Source organism: Sarcophilus harrisii, chromosome 2 (assembly GCF_902635505.1).
Source record: "Sarcophilus harrisii chromosome 2, mSarHar1.11, whole genome shotgun sequence".
Lineage (NCBI taxonomy): Eukaryota > Metazoa > Chordata > Mammalia > Dasyuromorphia > Dasyuridae > Sarcophilus > Sarcophilus harrisii.
Window position 1 is genome coordinate 158335847 of NC_045427.1, and position 15077 is coordinate 158350923.

General features: G+C 33.8%; 1 protein-coding gene across 1 annotated transcript in view; it reads right to left on the bottom strand.

The window, feature by feature from the left end:
• SPTLC3 (serine palmitoyltransferase long chain base subunit 3) overlaps positions 1-15077 on the bottom strand; it is a 188834-nt gene that overhangs the window by 135404 nt on the left and 38353 nt on the right. The window lies entirely within an intron of this gene.

Here is a 15077-nt window from a genome sequence, read left to right on the forward strand (position 1 = left end):
AATCAAGCTTCAGGAGCCTATATATTGGTTTCCCACACTGAAAGATAATAGCTACTGATCCCTTCAAAATCCCTTAAAGAATAATACTTTCAAAAGAAATTTATATATATATATATATATATATATATATATATATATATATATATGTGTGTGTGTGTTTGTGTATACACACACACATTATTTCTAAGTTTAGCTACTTGAAACTTATATATAGCAGCATATCCCACAGAAACAAATGCAACAATATGGAATCACAGATACTTATCTAAAGTTTAGCACCATCTATGGTTTGGGAGAAGATAATACTGACGATTCTTCCTGCTCAGAACCAATGTTTTTCTATGTTACAGATTGGGCAGAAAAATCTTGCAGGAGAAGAATTTTGATTTATAATTAGCAATGATGACAGAGTGAAAAAGCACATATCCAGAATGTCTTCCCAGAAGTCCTTGATCAAAGACAGAAGAGGAATACTAGGTTGAGTGGTGATTGGGAAATCTGAGGAGAAATCTGAGGGGATCGTTTTTTCCTAGCTCAGGTTATCACAGGAAGAGAACCAGAGGCCTCTGAGCACAGAAGAGGGGTCCAAACTGAAGCCCTGAATTGAGATAGAACTGGGGATATAGTTATGTCCTGGAGTAGGGTATACAAGGGAGAGATGACAGCTGTATAACACTGAGCCTGAACAGTGAACTCAGAACCTTCCAGTTCTCTCTTGAGCTCTTGTTGAGTCAACAAAAATGACTCTTTCTAAAGTTATCGATGATTTCTCAATTTCCAAATCTGATGGACTTTTTTGCTCTTTATTCTTTTTGACATTTCTGTTGCATTTAATGTGTTTGACCATGGCTGTTCTCTCTCTTCATTTTCATGATACTACTTGTTGCAATCTTGATTTTCCTCTTTATTCTATTTATCTGAGCTTTCCATTTACTTTGCTGGATAAGGAATTCACATAATTTTCTGGATTATTATAATCATTTCCTAATTGATTTTTATTAGTACTCTCTTGCCAGAGTATATACCAAGGGCAAGCTTTTGTTGTCTAGTACTACCAAAAAAAAACTTGGATCCTGGCCCAGGGACCATAACTGGGACCTAAAACCGAGTAACCAGGTAAAGAAGTTAGGACCTCACCTCACTAAAAGACAATCCTTTTTGTTTACCCCTACTTCCTTGTATTGTTCCCTACAGAAGTTATTCTATTTTTCCCTTATCAAGCCTCCTGTACTTTCGTTCTTCTCCCATCTCAGCTGAAGAAATTATCTCTTATTCTATTGAAAATATGGAGGTCATTCAATGTGATCTGTCTTCTTAACATAATCTTCTACTCTTTCTTTTCTGTAGTTTATAACAAAGAGTTGGCCCTTCTCCTTATGAAGATCATATGAACTTATATGTGAACTTAATCTTATTCTCTCCTCTTTTTTTTTTTAAACATATTGCATCTTCAATTATTCTACCTCTCTTAAATCTTCAACTTCCCTTTGTCAGTTCCTACTCTTGGGCCCTTATATGTATATATACACTCAGTTCTGGACTCTAAAATTTTCACTAGACTCTGTCCTCTCAAGCTATCATTTTATATCTCCTTGAAAAAGTTATCCACAACTTTGTGAGGTCTAGTTTGTGGAGAAGTGATTCCTCCATTTCTTCTATTGTAACTCTTAACCCCTTTGCATTCTTGTTTCCAATGTTAATACTCAACAAAAATGACTCTTTCTAAAGTTATCGATGATTTCTCAATTTCCAAATCTGATGGACTTTTTTGTTCTTTATTCTTTTTGACATTTCTGTTGCATTTAATGTGTTTGACCATGGTTGCTCTCTCTCTTCATTTTCATGACACTACTTAATGCAATCTTAAATTTCCTCTTTATTCTATTTATCTGAGCTTTCCATTTACTTTGCTGGATAAGGAATTCACATAATTTTCTGGATTATTATAGTCATTTCCTAATTGATCTTTATTCCTCCAATCTCTCTCACTATTCAGTATATCCTACATACATCTACCAAAGCAATTTTTCTTAAACACATATCTGGCCACGTGACTCTCTTATTCAGCCAACTTTAGGGATTATTTCTTACTAGGACAAAAGGATAATATTACTCTGTTCTTCCTGGGCCCAGCCTATATATTCAGCCTCACTGGACATTGGTTTTCCTCCTTTCATTCAGCCAAATTAGCCTCCTTTCAGTTTCTCTAATCATCCCAATTAATTAATCTTTCTATGATTTTGCCCATGCTATACTGAATAACTGAAATAAACTCACTTCTTAGCTCTATCTCATAAAATTTCTCTCCTTTAAAACATAACACAAGTACCATCTTCTTCATGAAGCCATTAATGATTCTTCATAATATTAATCCCTCCATTTCAAATTGTATTATATTGAGTGACTTTGTATATATTTGTATTTATTAACTCTGTATTTGTCCTGCATTTATTTTTATATGTCCTTGTCATGCCTACCATGAAAATTTAGGTAAGGGAGGAAGAGGATATTCAATTTTTTGTACTTATATCCATAGTAAGTAATATTTAGCAGTTATTTAATAGATACTTGTTGATAGAGCCTGTAGTTCTGCAGCGCTGAACCTATAGAACCTCTGGGAATTGGCAGGGGTTAGGGCCAGCCTCTGTCTAGTATAACACTAACCAGAGATAGGCCTGCATCAGAGTCACTCAGGTCCTAAATTTATGTCCAAAGTGTGCAAAGGTCAAATTGGAAAATTGTTGCAATAGGCCATATTTTAGAGCAGACTTCTAATGGTACTGAAAGCAGCTTGTTAGCTTGAAATGCTTTTGAGATACTTAAAAAACAAAGATCCCAGTGCCTAGAGATCTTTGAGAACAAAGTTAATATAGATAATAAAGATAATTCAGGTAAGGACCAAATGAGGTCCAATTGCCCTTCTAGAAGGACTCAGAGATTAGTCCTAACCCAGAGTATTAATGAATAATCAAGCAAAAGACAATGATATTAATTAAATATTATAGAACCAGCAATGTCTAAGATAAACCCAGAAGGAAACCAATTCATAACATCTATAAACAAATCCTTAAATGGAAACATAGTTTGGTCAAAGGGCAACTAGAATTTCTGAAAGAAATGAAGCAAGAGTTAGAAAATGGTGTTATAAACAAAATAAGATCTCTTGAGAGAATATGAAAATAAAGTTCTAAATTAAATATTTGAGAGAAGAATTAATAGCTTAATATGAGATGAATATTTTATGAAAAAAGACTATTTGAAAATTGGAATGTTTAAAACACAAGTAAATTACTGCATAAGAAAACAACAAAATATAAAAACTAAAAGGCTGAAACACAACATATTCCCCCAAACAACTAATCTAGTAAATGGGGTTTCTGTCAAGGCCATGACCAAATTAGTTGCCTGCTAGCATATTTCAGGTTGTAATGGAAACTAGAAAATGTGGTAAAATAGAAGGATGCTGTATATTTTAAGTTTCTGAAATAGATACTTAAGATTGAGGAATGGAATCCTCATGTAATATTGATCAAGAAATCTATGGAGAAACAATGAATTATTTTTAAGCTTGGGATTATAGAATCAGTCCAGGGGTGTATAGGGACTAAAAGGCCTGGGTCTTACAGATTTGTTGTTCTGAATGTAGAGCAGGACTGTGAAGTCAACCCATAGGCAAATAGCCAGAGTTAGGAAAATTTTTTCAGTTGCAGAAATAGAGAGTAACCTTAAAAATTAGCCCAAACTGTACAGGTTTAAGGTCAAATTGGCTGAGAAAAAATATTTGAGAAACTTTTTGTTTTTAATTTTTAAAAAATCACTTCATTTACTTAATGTAGAGTAGAAAGAGATATGATAACTATGCAAGATTGTTAGTTAAAACTTTTTTATATTCTTTACTAATGTATCAGAAGAAAATAGGAGGCTTCAAGGCAGACCCCACCCTAGGGCAAACATAAGGGAAGCCATGGAGAAAAATGACAGAGATTAGGCAAGCACAGATGAATTGTGATGTTCATGGCTGAAGTTTGCCTTGAAATTGAAGAGATAACATCCTTTAGAATATTTGAGTAGAAGAATCTCATGGGTGACATGTACAGACATCTTTAGAATTTGGTCCTCCCCTTTTTGAGAGAAACTATTTTTACTTTGAGGGGAATAAGAAAAGGATTGTAGATGGAAATTTGATTCTTTATTCTCTTATCTCCAAAGAATATAATGTGTTAGAATTCTGTTTTCCCTCTCAAACATAGTAAGTTCTGCTATAATATGATATGAGTTTCTAAATATCACCAAAAATCTAACTATAAAAGTCATAGGGCTTACAGAAAAAAATTGAGTCAGGAGCATAACAATCAAAAACATTATCAGTGATGGAATTTAGGAACCTAATCAAATTGGTACTTAAATATTTAAGAAATACATGACTGCTACAATAAATAGTTAAGGGATCAGGATGTTGTTTAGCCTGCTCCTTAGTTCCTATGGATATTGAAAGTCTTTCACAAGTTGGGCAGATTGAACTCTTGTTCTTGGGAGATCATGACAGAAAGTGGTGACCATTTTTATTCTTCTCACAATTCATGCTACACTAGAAGATAAATAGTAAATGGCACTTTACCTTGAAAAAGAACTGGTAAAGCTTGTGGAAGTAGGTGATAGGGAGTGTTGTAACTTAGGGGTTATCATGAACTAGTGCTGTTTTTTTTTTTAACCTATTTACTGTTTCTTGTGAACAAAATTGCATGCAACCTAATATAAAATTACTCCCTGATATGTCATGAAAAAAAAAAAACTGGATGTTTTTGAAACTGGAAAAGAAAAATTCACATTTCTAAATAGGATGGACTGCATCTCTAATGTTTAATAATATTTAGAGATTCAGAAGGAAATATGCTTCCACTGTACCTCTTATAGGCTTCAGAAATTAGGCCTTAGTTTAAAATTGGCAGTTAAGCTCCTTTTCCCCAAAAACTTGTTATACAAAAGACCATTTAGAAATACCAAATAATGTTTAACTTCTGCTAGAGGTTTGTTCAGCAACCCACAACCTGATACATTGTGGAGGAACTAAATCATATCCTTATAAACTTGGTGGTACATTTGTGAGTGATGGCAAGATTCAGGTTATGATCATCTTTGTGTGTGGCTGAGGTGGGGTGGGGGAATAGCTTATGAGAGATAAGTAGGTTGTGGGACTAAGTGGTTTAGATATTTGAGGGAGAACCAGTCTGCATGAGGGTAGTTGTTGAGGGAGAAATAGTGAACTAGATATTAAGCTCATTGCATAAGGAAGGAAGTGATTTGGGGGCCTATAGACAATAACTACCACGATTCTCATTGGATGGTAAAGATGAATAGTGTGAACCTCAAAAGAAAAGAGATTGATGAGAGATGGAAAAAAGGGAGAACCTGGGAGTGGCATTGAGGAGCAAGGAGTATTCCAACCCCCTTGCTTGACTAGTGAGCTGAGGAGAATAAGTAAAGAGTTAGCTAGTGCTGGAAAGAATTGTCAGAAAAACTGTCAAGGGGGAAGCCAGATTTTAGTAAAAGCTTATAGATAGAGGGAATGGGAGAAGAAAAGATTTAAGATGAAGGGAAGATTGTTGCTTTTGGAACAGACATTTCAGAAGATACTATATTCTTAGTCTCGCACATGATAGACTTTAATAAATATTTGTAAATTTGAATTGAATATAAGAATCAGGATAGCCTATCTCACTCAACAGCTTATCATACAATTATTATAAATTAGTAATTAGTGGTAAATAGATATATATATTATTGTCTTAGAAATTGTATATTGCAGGGCCAAAAGCAAGAGGAAATTTCTTCCTTTATCCCTATAATAATTATAACGCAGGAAAGAAAAGGAAAATAAGAACATAAGAGAAGTAGGAAAGTGTATTTCCATCTGCAATGAGGAAGGATCAGTGAAGGCTTTTTGGAGAAGATAAGATTTGGGCAGGACCTTAAAGGATGGGCAAGATTTCAAAAGGTGGAGAGAGGGGTGGAGTGAGAAGTAAAACAACATTCCAGACACATGGGAACAATACCAGTAAGGTATTAAGTTTTCATTAAGTGTGTGCTAAGTTATGATAAATCCATTCTGGCTGATAGTACTGTTTTTAGAATGAAATTTTGGTTTTGGGTCTTCCCAAATTAAGCTAGAAAATTTAGGAAGCATCAGTTTTCCAATGGATTCTAATTCTAGACAAGGGAATTGGACTTTAATAAGAGGGAGGGATCTACTTAAGGATTTTGAGAAGTGTCATGTTCAGATGTGCGCACAAGGAAGATTAAATTGACTGAAAAGTGAAATACAGATGGGAGGGAAGAGAGTAGAAATAGAGACCTGAGTTAGAAGGCTATTATTGTAGTCTTGGTAGGTAGTCTAAGAATAGTGACAGTGGAAATGGGAAGGATGTGTTCCTAATGGTACATAAGACATGGGTTGGTATGCTGGAATACCCTGGAAAAGAGTATAGCCTTTTTCCTGAGGAAAGAAGGTTTCTTAGTAGGATAGGAAGTCTAAAAGAGAAGTGTTCTTTTTGGTTTTGGTTTTGTTGTTGTTGATGAGTTGTTTCAGACAGGCCTGACACTTCTTGACCTCATTTGTGTTTTCCTGGCAAAGAAACTGGAGTAGTTTGCCATTTCCTACTCCAGTTCATGTTACAGATCAGGAATTGAGATAGATAGGATTAAGTAGCTTGCCCATTGGTCACATAGCTAACAAGTGTCCAAGGTCAGATTTGAATTCACAAAGATGGGTCTTCCTGATTCCAAATCTCGCATTGTATCTGCTATGTCTCTTTTATTTATTTATTTATTTATTTTTAAAGGATTGTTAAATATGCCTAATAGGGGCAGCTAGAAGCATGTAGTGAATAGAGTACCAGACCTGGAGACAGGAAGATTTATCTCCCTGAGTACAAATCTGTCTTCAGATATTTATTAATTGTGTGGTCCTGTGCAAGTTACTTAAACTTGTTTGCCTCAGTTTCCTCATCTTTAAAAAGAAGCTAGAGATGGAAATGGCAAACCCACTCTGGTATCTTTGGAAAGAAAACCCCAAATGAGGTCATGAAAAGTTAGACATGACTGAAAAATGAAAAAAAAATATTCCTAGCAGTAATTTTTATGAGAGCAAAGAACTATAAACTTAAGTAGGCATTCTTTGGGGGATGGTTAAACATTGTGATATTTTAATGTAATAGGAACATTACTGTGGCACAAGAAATAATAATTATGAAGAATTTAGACAATTATTCTTAATTTAGAGAAGAGAATTATAATAAATTTTGTAGTTATTACGTAACATAATTTATATTTATTCAGATAATAATAACATTATTAACTCAGAGAATTATGATACATGGCATGCTGTAGCCATAAATTGAAGAAATCCCAAGTAAACAAAACTGCTTAATAAATATAGTAATAAATTTTGGCAACAGAATAGAGTTAAGAAAATGAATCACTTTTTTGCAAAGGTGGGAAGGGGCTATGGAACATTATAAATACTATCAGAAGTTGGTTAGTTTTATGAAACTACTTTTTATTTTTCTTTTTAAATCTTTGTTATAAAGGATGGCTAGCTGAATAGGAGGAAAAGGGAAGGATATATTTCAGAAACATAATAGTGAAAACAAAAGATATCAATAAAAATTAGATAATTATAAAAATCATTTTGGGAAAGTTTGATAATATTTGTAAGAAGAAGGAAAAGAGGGAGATATTGATTATTTCTTGTTAGAGAGAACATGAGTGTTCCAGTAAAGTCTTGGAGGGGAAAGAAGTGAGAGGGAATGGAATAATATACACAAGTGTAAGACTTAATCTTAGAACAGGTACAGGTTTTCTTCTGATATAGTAAGGAAGAAGAAGAGAGTGAGTAAATGCACTGAAAAACTCTTGGAGAATAGTAATTTAATGTTTCTCTTGTTTTACTCATTTAGTTTCTACAAAGTGGGAGGAAGTGAGAGCATCTGTTGTGAATATAGAGGAACTGAAAGTTTGAGAAGAAAGTCAATTAAATGCCGATGATCAATGAGTAGAAGCATTTGATAATATTCCATTGAGGTAACAATACAAATATTTAGTGAAGGGAATCAGATCAGTTTTTAGCCTTACTCCAGAAAAATACAGTAGCCCAGAAATGGTAGGGAAAAATCGTACAATGGAAGTTAATCCAAGTTGATGATTATAAGGTTAAAGAAATAGGAACAAAATGTTTGAAGGGGGCAGATATTTAGAGTTCCAGTTTGTAACTGGTCTTTTCTTCTTGTCATTCAGGGCCTGTGGAGAACAACTCACCCATTACTCTAATGGTTCTTGTACATTATCATCACCATTCAGTATTTACTGAGGAAGGACTTACTATCTATAGATATCAGATGATATACTGTGAAGTAGCAAATGCACTAAAGACTAAAGGAATGCTAAAAATTTGGAGTCAAGGTTCCTGGAGTCAAGGAGCCTGGGTTCTAGCCCTGGCTCTGACCCTTAGTAATAATGGGAATTTGACCAAATAACCTAACTCTGCTTTAATAATTTAATTTTTAAAATAAGGTATTATAGACAGCTTAATTATTCCATCACATATTTAGTAAATAGGAATCTTAGACTTGAAAAGGTTAATTTGCAAATGTGGGCATAGCTATTAAATGACAAAATGAAGAGGCAAAGGTCTTCTTACTTTACAAGGACTCTGAGTTGTAATTAAAACTTCATAAAGCCTATAATATGTTTTATTTGTGTCTTTTCCTCTTCTTTTCTTCCTCATCTCAATTGTATGAAAAAAAGTAAGAGAAATAAAATCCATATAACAAATATGCATAGTCCAATATGATTTTTATCATTGGCCATGTTCATAAACATGTATCTCATTCTGTTTTTTTTTTTTTTTTTTGAGTCCACTACCTCTCTGCCAGGAGGTAGGTAGTGTGCTTTACTCTAGGTAGTACTAACATTGATTAGAGTTATTTAGACTTTCTAAGTTGTTTAAAGAAAAACAAAAATGTTGTTTTCATATTGTATAGATTACTCTCCCAGTTTTGGTTGTTTCATTTTGCATCAGTTCATAAAGGTCTTCCAAGTTTCCTCTAAAAGGGTCTATTTCATCTTTCTATATAGAAAAAAATATTCCATTACATCTATACACCATTTGTTTAGCCTTTCCCCAATAGGTGGGCAGTCTTATCAATTTCCAGAGTGTTTTTTTAATTATAAGAAGAAATTCATTATAAAAATTGTATATATGGTTCCTTTCCTTTTCTTTCATCTCTTTAGGGTTTATGTCTACTAATAGGCAGCTGGGTGATGCACTGGATAGAATACCAGGTCCGGAGTCAGGAAGTCCCAAATCCAACCTTAAACCTTAGTAGTTTTGTAACTCTAAGCAAGTCATTGGATCTCAGTTTGCCTCATTTTCCTTATCTGTACAGTGAGGGTAGGAATAGCACCTACTTCCCAGGTTGTTGTGTATTAAATGAGTTTATAATTATAAAGCACTTAGCATAGTTTCTGGCACAAAGTAAATACTATATAAATGTTAACTGTTATTTTTTATTAGTAGTATTACTGGATTAAAAGATATGTACAGTTTAGTGACTTTTAAAGCATAGCCCCAAATTGCCATCTAGAATATATGAACCACTTCCTAGCTATACCAGCAGTGCAAACAATACATTGCTAAAGCCCCTCCAATAATTATTTCCTTTTTTTTTTTTTTTGCCATTACCTTTCAGATGAGTGTGATTTAGAACCTGAGAGTTGGTTTAATAATCTACCTTCACTCAAGCATTAGTAATTGGAGTATTTTTTGGTCACATTTTTTCATTGTTTACATTTTTTTCCTTTGAAAACTGACTCATCTCTTAACAATTATATCCCTTAACTATTTATGTATTGGAGAATGTTCTTATAAATTTGAATCAGTTACTATATGGTTAGAAATTAATCCTTTATCAAATAATTCGTTGCAAAGATTTCTTCCTGTTACTGTTTCCCTTATTATGTTAAACACATTGGTTTTGCTTGTACAAATGCTTTTTAATTTATATAATCAAAATTGCCTGTTTTATTTCCTGGGTTCTTCTGGATCCTTTGTTTGTTCATAAAATCCTCACATATTTTTGGCTCCAAAAGTTCATTTTCTAATTTGTAACTTTTACTTTCATGTGACTATTTAGAGTTTATTTTGGTAGATAGTATGAAGTCCTGAGTAACGAGGTGTGGTTGGCAGAGTGGGACTGGGGGTATTGATGGAATTGCTCCCTGGGGCAGGCAGGATGGAACACTGTTGGGGATCAGTTTAGCCCCATAGTCCCATCCTCTCTGGAGATCATAGATGTACTCACCTCTGTCCTGTCAGAAATCTGAGTTATGTCAAAGCCCTGGGATTTAATTTCCCCTACAAATCTGTCCCTGCTTCTCACCATCTTTGCTGAATCCCTTTTGTGTCAGTCCAACATAGTACTCTGCTTCATGTGTCTTTCTACTCTCCTCTCCCTCATGTCTCATGGTATCTTTCCTCTTATCCCTCACCTGCCTGCCTCCATTCTTTCTCCTTCTTACAGTTAATTAACTCTTTTAGAGTGCCAAATACCTGTATAGATTTAGCATAGCAGCTAAGAGCATACCCCAATGTCTTGGGCTGTTCCCTTTATCCTAGTTATTTGTCTATTTCATCATTAATTGTTAAAAAACAAACAAAGAAACCTCTTTCCTTTGCTAAATATATGTTCTACCAACTCTATTTCATATTTACCATTCCTAGTGTCTATTGTATCTTCATTTTATTTATAATTTCTTCTCCTAAATAACCTACTTTTTGCCAAAGGGAATGGTTATTGTGAATTTTTCACATGACTGAACCTCAACATTTGGTGCCTACAATCTTGTTTGGTGCTAAACCCCAAATACATTTGGAATCAGGAATTGCTCTTCTAAACCACATTAGTAGTTTACATAACATCTGCCAGATTTTCCAGTTTTCTCAGAGCTTTATTTTTAATGGTGAGTCCTTACTCTAGTAATTGTTTATTGCATGGGTTTATTGAACACCATAATAGTGGGGTGAATATACTCCAGCTAAAGGCTTTGTCCCAGGTAAGCAATTGAGTATCTAAATAGGTTTTGGTGAGATTTCTGGCACTTGTAAGATTTTCTTGTCCCTAATTGGATCCTTGTTGAGTTTCTTGCATTGATAGGATTATCTTGTACAAATAGAACTATTTTGAACTGACTATATCATTGGAAGACCTAGCTATAGATGTCAATCCCTATAAAGATTTAAGCAACAAACATAGTTAACATATCTTATGTTGAGTCTTTTACTAAAGAGGCTCTATCTTTCTCCCAGTAAATTGTGAATTCTTTAGGAACTTTGAGGCTTCTACCTTTGCAAGCTTCACAATAAAACTATTACCCTTGACTGAAAAGCTGGTTTCAGTCCATTAATTTATTATGAATGACTGTGAATTTTTGTCTTCAACCTATCAGCGCTATATTGGTTTGCTTTTCTGTTACATTATCTAATTTGTTTTACTGATCAATTTTTTCATGTTTTACCTAGTATAACTTTGTTTTTGTGATTACCGCTTTGTAATATAATTTGAAATCTAGTACAAGTAAGCTTTTCGCCTCCTACTTTTTTCACATTATTTTCCTTGAAATTCTTGACCATTTTTTTCTCCAGATGAATTTCTTTATTTCTTCTAACGCTATCAAATAATTATTTAATACTTTGATTGGTATGGCATTGAATATATGATTAAATTTAGGTAGATTTGACATTTTTTTGTTATGTTGGCAGGAACTGCTCATGAGCAATTAGTCCTTCTCCAATTATTTAGGTCTGTATTTCCATAATGAGTTTTTGTAGTTGTGACTGAGATAGATAGGTGAAGCTTTTTCAAGAAGTCTATGCAACTAAGCCTAAGTAATGTGATCCCTATGCCCAGAGTTGGAAGAACAGGTCTTGGTCTCAGATTTCAGGAAGTCAGATGATCTCTAGGTCCAGAGGTCTCTAGAGTCCAAGTGATAGGAAGGTCAGTGATAGGAAATGACGGGAAGTGATGTGACCCACAGGAAGCAGACAACATTGGTGACCATTGGTCAATGATGGTTACTTCCTTTTAGTCTATCCAGTGAAAAGGCTTGGGTCTTTTGCTATTTAACCAGTTTAACTGCTTCCAGCTTGTCAGGTCGACAAGCACTGAAGCTGAGATATCTCCCGGGTGTGCTTGGGCCTCTCCCTGCAGGGACTAAATAAATGCTTTCTCTTTGTACAAGAAGATGTCTCTGATGGGTTAATTTAGGGAAGGGGGTATAGTATTTGTCTTACAAATTTGCATGGGATTACCTTTATAACCTTTCAAATATTGTATATGTTTTAAAATAATTTGAATAAAATTCCTTTTTCTATTTTTCCTGGGTTTTATTTATTACATACAGGAATACTGATGATTCATTAAAAATAATAATAATGACAGCTACCATTTATATAGTGCTTTAAGGTTCATAAAGTGCTTTACACATATTATATAGCACTTGTTCCTCACAACAACCCTAAAGAGGTATTCTCCTTATTTTTTTAGGTGAGGAAACTGACTGAGAGAGGTTAGGTAATTTGTCTAGGGCCACAGAGCTAATAATTGCATGAGGCAGGACTTGAATCTGGGTTTTTCTTAACCTCCTAAGTTCAGTATTCTTTCCTTTGTACCACCTAGTTTATGTGGATTTCTTTTGTATCCTGCAATTTTACTGAATATATTAATTTTTTGTTGACTTCAGGGTTCTCCAGATAGACCACATAATCTGTGAAAAGCTATAGTTTTGCTTCTTTTTGCCTATGCTAATTCCTTTAATTTCTCTTTTTTGTTGTATTACTATAATTATTTTATTGGTATAAGTAGTATTTCCATGACTATATTAAATTATAAATGGCAGCTAGGTGGTGTAGTAGATATAGTGCTTACTCTAGACTTATGAAATATTAAATTAAAATTTGTTCTCAGACACCTATTAGCTAAGTGCCCTTGACAAGTCATTTCACCTATATACCTCAGTTTCCTCAACTGGAAATAATACCAGCACCAACCACTAAGCATTGTTGTTAGGATCAAATAAAATTATTTTTGTTAAATACTTAGTATAGTGCCTGGAACATAACTGTTGTTCATCTTTTATTCTTGAAAAAGACTATGAGAGTGATGACTTGTGCATGAATTGAATAAAAGAGAGGCAGAGCTAGGCAAAGTCATCAACCTTATTCTTTCCGAGTCATATTTAACTCTCCTCCAGAGTCAAATTAACCAGGACCGATTCAGTATCAGGAAAACTATTACCATAATTAATCATATCAGTAACAAAACTTAACAGAAATCATCTGATAATCTCAACAGATGCAGAAAAAATCTTTTGACAAAACACTGTACCCATTCCTATTAAAACCACAAGAGAGCACAGGAATAAAGGGAATTTTCCTTAAAATGATAAGCAGCATATATCTAAAACCATTAGTAAGCATTATTTGTAGTGGGGAGAAACTGAATGCCTCCCCAGTAAAATTAAGGGTGAAACAAGAATGCCTATTATCACAATTACTATTCAATATTGGGCTAGAAATGTTGGCTTTAGCAATAAGAAGAGAAAAAGAAATTAAAGGAATTAGATTAAGCAATGAGGAAATAAAACTATCACTCTTTGTAGATGATATGATGATATGTTTAGAGAATCCTGTAGAATCATTCAGAAACCTACTTGAAACAATTAACAGTTTTAGCAAAGTTGCAGGATATAATCACACAAATCATCAGCATTTAAATATATTATTGACAAAGCTCAACAGCAAAAGATAGAAAAATTCCATCTAAAATAACTGTAGACAAAATAAAATATTTGTCTTCTATCTGCCAAGACAAACCCAGGAAATATATGAACACAATTACAAAACACTTTTCACACAAATAAAGTCAGATAATAAATGGAAAAATATCAGTTGCTCTTGGGGAGGCTGAGTTAATATAAGACAATTCTATTTGAATTCACTGAATTGTTCAGTGCCATACCAATCAAAATACCAAAAAATCTTTATAGAGCTAAAATAATAATAAAATTCTCCTGGAAGAACATATGCTCAAGAATATCAAGGGAATTATTGGAAAAAATACAAAGGATGGGGGCTTAGCAGTACTCATCAAAACTATTTGCTACTGGCTAAAAAATAAAGTAGTGAATCACGGAATAGGTTAGATACAAATGACACAGTAATTCCAGATTCTGAGATAAGAACTCACTATTTCACAAAAATTGCTGGGAAAACAGGAAAAATATGTCAGAAACTCCTTCTTGATCTACATGTCACATCCCATATTAAAATAAGGTCAAAATGGGCACATGATTTGGACATAAAGGGTGAGACCATAAGCTAATTAGGAGGGCAAGGGATAGTTTACCTATCAGATCTTTGGAGAAGGGAGAAATTTATGACCAAAGAAGAATTAGATAACATAATGAAATACAAAATAGACAACTTTTATCACATTAAATTAAAATATGTTTATACAAACAAAACCAACACAAACAAGATTAAAAGGGAAGCACAAAGATGGGAAAAAAATTTACAGCTTGTGTTTCTGATAAAAGCTTCATTTCTAAAATATATAAAGAACTGTGTCAAATTTATAAGACTACAAATCATTCCCTAATTGTTAAATGGTCAAGGGATATGACCAGGCAGTTTTTCAGATGAAGAAATTAAAACCTCAGTAGTCATATGAAAAAATGATCTAAATCACTATTACCTAAAGAAATGTAAATTAAAACAACTCTGAGGTACCACCTCATACCTCTCAGATTGACTAAGATGACAGGAACAGATAATGATAAATGTTGGAAGGAATGTGGTAAAACTGTGGACACTAATGCATTGCTGGTGGAGTTGTGAAATGATTCAACCAATCTGGAGAGCAATTTGGAACTATGTCCAAAGCCTATCAAACTGTGTATACCCTTTGATCCAGCAGTGTTTCTCCTTGGTCTGTGTCTCAAGGAAATCATAAAAAAGGGAAAAG